A 6,228-nucleotide genomic window follows, 5' to 3' on the forward strand; every position below is an offset into this window, starting at 1 on the left:
CTGCATCTAGCCATCATCTTTGGCCCTATACCACAGGCAACTCAGAGTCCACCAAGCCCACTGGCATAGATACCGATAATAAGTAGGGTGAAGAAATTTATAGGCCAAAAACAGTATGAAAATTTGTACAGTTCAGGAAAAAACGAGAATAGCAAGATGTTCTCAGCAAACTGGCTGGCACCAAAATGCTCCGCATAAACGCCAGTCACAAAGGGGAACAGATCTTTCTTGTCAGAGTTTCTGGTCTCAAGTAGTTGTGGGCATACAAGGTTCTCTGTGTGAACATACATGTGGCTCACACCTCAAAGATAAAAGAATCATTACATTTACGAGCAACTTTAGTGATATTAAGAAAAGTCTTTTTTTTATAGTAGGATACTGGACAGAGATGTAGAACAAGCCAAGCAAATATTTCTCTAATTGTTGGATGTAGCCTTCTAAAATCAGCTTTATAATACAAATATTGTTTGGCATAGTGTTTATGGAAACTGAATTGTAATTGTCTTGAAATTGAAAATTCAGCTTTAGCACACTTGACATTACAAACAAACTGGCACTACGCACATAATTGACCACACTCTGTATCAGGTTCACAGCGTTACTGCTTCCTTATTTGAAGTTTTAATAATATACATCATTGTGACTAAATACTTTTTTTAACCTTGAAATCAGATTTCATTCCATTTCCCCTTTTTATTAGAATTTCTCCAAGTTTCCCTCTACCTAACTTTTCTTCAAGCACTTTAACTTTACATGTTTACATGAAACTACACACATTTACTTGTGCTGATCTAGCATAATGACATACTGATGCAGAGCTATTTTGCTTAAACTACTCAAAGAGCACAGCCCAGACTCAACCATTCCTAAGACGTGCTTATCTATCTTCTCCGATCTTTTCATGCAACCCAACACCACATTACGTGACTGTTTCAAGGATTTTACTCATAGCTATTTAAGTTTACAGAATACAGATGTTAAGACAACCCCTAAATGTTCTTATTTTTAGCTTGTTAGTACAGCAGCTTTATAGTAACAGGAAAAAGCAAACGTGCAGTTCATAATAAATAACTACATATCTCTTAAGCAGGACCTACTATTAAAAGGAGACATGTCTTCTTCAACGTATGTCTGCTCCTTAGAGAGACAAGAGTATACGACTTCAACAAATACCTGTTGTGGACTGCGTTAGCACCACCAAACAGTGGTCTGTGCACTTGTCAGCTCTGCTTGCAAACAATCATCTCGCCGTGAGTGAAAGTAACCGAAAACATTCGCAGTACTTTTATTTTTTTTGCTTACTTGGTTTGAGCGCCCTTTGCAGATTACCGCTTTCATTATCGCAAGGCGCTTCCGGGTTCACAAACTAACCCGACGCAGCGCGCTCCCGCACTGCCGCTCGCCCAGCCCAACCACAGCCTTCACCAGCCACGCGCAGGCGGAGGGCAAAGCCTCCGGAGAGCCAGCAGGCAGCGGCGCGTGCGCTGGGGCGAGAACAGACTGCCGACGTATGTTCGGTGACATGCAGAAGAATTTCTGGGGCAAACTGCAGAATAGTAGCAGAGATGGAGAAAAAACAGTTTTTGAACACAGAGACAGGTTTCACGGTGAAATATTTTAAATGTGCTATTAGAAAATGTCAACTGAAAACAATTAGCTACTAACGCGCCTTCAATCATTCTCTTTTTATGCAACTACTCCTCAACCGAAGTTAAAATTGTTGTTTTTTCAAAGGGAATTGTAGAAGAACTTTTTTCCTTTCCCTCCTTTTATTTTTCTTTCTTTATTTTAAATGCAGAGCAAGGAAGAAAAATTCAAATAAAAAATACAAGACGACAAAAGCACCATGATCTAAACTCCCTGAAAATAACATTGTCTTCATACAGTTTTGGGGAAAAAAAAGCTGATTTTGCATTAAATAATATACTATTTTTCATAACTTAATAACTGCCTGCATAACAGTAATTATAGCTGGATAGATTAAAAGTTTGGGCTTTACTGATTAAGTTTCAACACTGGGAAACAGATTAGGACTTACAGTTCTTCACAGAACATATAAATATTCTGCAGAATATTTACCATTATCATGCAAAATTACAAAAATCTCATTGCATTTAACATGTGAAAGTATGGCTACAATTACCCTTCTGAAGCTCATTCTTGTTTTAAGTTCCCTCTATAGGAACAAGGCAGTATTGTCAATCAACCAATTTGCACATCTCTTCCAGCTGCTTTTGATCAGAAAACTCACTTTATTCCAAAATAACTAGAAATAACATAACACTTATTTGTTTCCTGCATACATTTTGTAAATACATATGGTTCTCAAGTCAGAACACTGTTCAGCTTTCCATTCTGTAGATCAAAAGACCTAAGTAGCAAACTTATTCTTTTAATGTACTGAGATGATTATGGGTCACACTTAGGTCACATTTTTGCACTGCTATTGCCTATGCCACTTTACACACTGGAACACAGTAACAATTTTGTTGATGGAGCTGAGGTAAAATCCTATTCTTCAGTTCCTAAGAGACAGTAGTAATATTCAGATGGCAGCAAAAGGAAATAGTCTGCTTTAAGTAAACACAAATATGTCTGAAAGTATAACAATCTTCTAATTAAAATGTGCCATTAATTTTATAAAATCGGCTCTACTGCAAATGATTGCTTTACACTAAGAGCCTTTCTTTTAAGAAAGTACATTGGAATACTTATATCTTTACATCAAATTTCAACACCACAAATGCTACTATGTATGCTAAACTCTTCTGCTGAAGTATTTTATTCATAATTAATTATAAGTTTCTAGAAACGAGCACCTAGAGATCTTCTGGACTGACTACATATAATTAAGATTAAAAGATATGTATGCATAATAAAGCATCCAAAAATACTCCAAAGTTAATGTTGGGGATAAGATATTTACATAGATTTAAATACAAAAATATACAATATTTAAAATAAGTTCTCCCAATGGCATCATCTCCAGACTCTCTCATATTCACATTTGTCTTGCTACATATTTCCTGGTCTTTCGTCCCTTAAAAATAGCTCCTGTAACAACACAAGATCAAAAAGTATTTGAAAACTTCGCATGACAAATCAATTAAAAATAATAAATGGTATGATCTCTGGCCTGGAGATATCTGGACTTCTGAACACACCCTAAGCTACCATATACAAAACAATTTTTTTGGAAGTTCAATATAGTCCCATATTAATGTATTTGAAAAAAAAATATAATAGAATGATTTATGTTTAGATGAAAAGATGGCTAAATATTGGGTCTCTCTTTTACAGTTTGCTTTGAGTTAAACTGGACAAGCCCTATATTCATTATTAGTCACTACTAACAGAAACAAAGAGCAACTGGGGCAAGGAAAAAGACCCCAAAATCTCAGACAATACTGCTGAACACCAAAAGCAACAGACAGGGGAAGTGGGGCTGACAAAGATTGACAACTACAATTAATAGGATATGAGTATTCTCATTCTCTCTCTCTTTTATCAGAGAGTTTCCAAAGATAATATTTTTGCACTGAATATAAGTATTAGACTTAGTAAACGAAGTCTAGGTAAGTAAACTTAGGATTAGTATTATGCCGCTGAGAGCGGCAACATGAACAACCAAAAGTTACAGGGAATTGTTAGTTTATTTTGTCACTATCCAGAAGAGCAAATGCTGGAGTTGCATTCTACCGAATGGTGCAAGTCCCCCTCTTTCACTTACTCTTTCTGGACAGAACATAAAAAAATGCAGCTTCTGTTTCTCTATCTAAATTTGTAGAAGTGAGAAAAGTAACACTTACTAAGAAAAGACTCCTATTATTCCTAGAGAAATAAATTCCATAAATCTATGATGGCTATTCAGCCTGACTCATGAATCGCCAGTAGAAAGAGGGTCTGGCTCCTGGACACAAAACAGCCTTGAGAAGCTGAGAAATTATTTAACTGCTAGGAAAGTATCAGAGAAACAACTTTGGATAGGACAGGTATAGAATTAAAAACACAACAAAAACAAAACAAAGAGAGCTCAGAGGAGTCTATAGCAATGTGAGAGGACAGATTCAAACGTTTCCTCCCTATAAAGTTTCTTTCACCATAATTTATTTTGTAGACCCATCACAATAGGCCATTTCTACACTGGGTTACTAGCTCATCAAGTGACTTTTTACTGTTTTCTATTAAAAAAATAATAAAAAACAACACTGACATGGAAAACAGTCTTTCTACCCATTTGCCTACAATTGTGATAGCCACCATTAAGTAGGCATCAAAGCATATCAGAAGTGTAAAAATTCTTCTGGAAATGCAGTGCAAAGGAAGGATATGTTCAACAGAGATACAAGAAAAGACATGCTATACAAAAAAAAAAAAACTTGGACTTCACCTTCGCTCAGGCAATTTCAAATGGATACTTAGTGAAGCATCATATTCACCTCACAAACAGATGCATGTTTTACCTCAATGACATCTTTATATTAGTTTATGATAAAGGATATCTTGTTCTGTCTATAGAATATTGGATCTCTGAAATCTAATTTACTGAGAAGGACCAACAACAGCAATAGCTTCCTATATGAGGTTTAAGTTGGAAAAGAGCCAGTAAATCACCTGAAAGATCTCTTTAGAAACTTTTTTTCCCGTCTTTCCCTTATGTAGCAGCCCTCTTTGATTGAGCTGCCTTGCTGGAAATCAGAGATAATTGTCAGAGCCTAAGGCAAGCCCATCTAGCAATAAACAGCAAAAAAACAACTTTCCAGATCTATCAGAGCAAGCTCTGCCCACTAACTTCTCCAATAGTTCTCACAGTTAACTTCGCAGCATACTTCAGTTTATTCGCTCATTGCCCTGTCATACAAGTGCCTGTGCTGGCAGGCTTTTTTTTTTGTCTGGAAGTTTTTGGGAAAGAAGGAAAAATGAAAGAGTAAAGTGTTCTATGGTGATGATCGCAAAGTCTGATCAAACATGACTGCATCAAAGCTAACATTTTATGGGTTGACATTTCATTGGGAAGACTGACACTGCAGACATAAAGCGGAGTAGGTTTAGTTTGCTCTTCCCTATCTACAACCCTAAAGGAAGCTCCTTCGAGCTAACTAAGGAAAGTTAAACTTAATGTCAGATCAAGGGTTGACAGTGACATGACTTAGGAAGTCTCTCAAGTAGTTCTAAGCACCCCAATAAAGCAAAGTGTTTCGTTAACAAATACACATTTCGAAGCAAGTAAAGGCAACACTGTCATTCTGCTGCTTGGAAATATATTAAAATATATTTGAAACAATATAATCCTCTTATTTCAGTATCACCTTTACTTACTTTTCGGATTTTGAGATCGGGATCAGTCTGCGTGCTTTGCAGTGGTCAATGACACACAGGCATTTCTCTGCATTGCTCTAGATTGCTTCGATACAATTCATTATTCCTCAGAAGGAACAAAACTTGTACTATTAACTTGGTTAGATAGAAGTGTCACTGTCTGTCTTTTGGGGGGGTTGTTCTGGGCTATTTTCAACTTGGAATCTTCAATTTCATTTTCTCTATAGCAAGGATACATAAAGGAGAATTTCACTTTAGGACTAAATACTGAATTCTACAATAATACAAAACGTAGTAAGAGTACTTTAGCACAGCCACAGTCTTGGTTATGTTGCCTTCCACAATAAATCTATAGGCAAATGATTGCCCGATTTTGTAAGACATACCTGATGTCATCATATCAATTTTGTAGAGTGTCCAACATGACTCATGTTTGCAAGTCAAGAATAAACATATACCTCTCACTGCCAGATTAAAAATCTGGGAATACTCTAGAAGTCTTTGGATTGCCTGGTAATGATATTGAGTATGGGGTGGGATCATCTTCACTATTAAATCTATTATCTCCAATGCTGAGGAACTGTAGGTTTCAGCATTTAGAATTAGATCTAGTGAGGATTACGGTAAACACAAGAAATTGAGCTTCAAAAGAAAATCAACCTTTCAATAATCTTCAGAACCACCTAAAACGTAAGTTAAAGTTTTAACTAAAGTATGAAAGATTAACTTTTTTAACTGGCAGATACCATTTAATGTCAATTTAGCATGGCTCCAGTGTAAAAAAAATGCTTTAAAAAAAGTTATCAATTAAATACAGTTAGCTTACTCGTACTTTTCTTACAGAATAAAGTGTTCCTGCATCATGACCAAACATCCCAAGATAAAAGGATAAATGCAACAAACTTTTTC

General features: G+C 36.1%; 1 protein-coding gene across 1 annotated transcript in view; it reads right to left on the reverse strand.

Moving 5' to 3' along the window:
• Positions 1 to 5,328, reverse strand: part of CNOT2 (CCR4-NOT transcription complex subunit 2) — a 77,091-nt gene extending 71,763 nt beyond the window's left edge. The window contains exon 1 of the mRNA XM_085320558.1: positions 5,320 to 5,328. The gene's annotated coding sequence lies outside the window, so the exon portion shown is untranslated. The remainder of the gene's footprint in view (positions 1 to 5,319) is intronic.
• Between the last annotated feature and the right edge of the window lie 900 nt (positions 5,329 to 6,228).

Source organism: Rhea americana, unplaced genomic scaffold (genome assembly GCF_003343005.1).
Source record: "Rhea americana isolate MKP2758 unplaced genomic scaffold, rheAme1 scaffold_64, whole genome shotgun sequence".
In the NCBI taxonomy this organism is placed as follows: Eukaryota; Metazoa; Chordata; class Aves; order Rheiformes; family Rheidae; genus Rhea; species Rhea americana.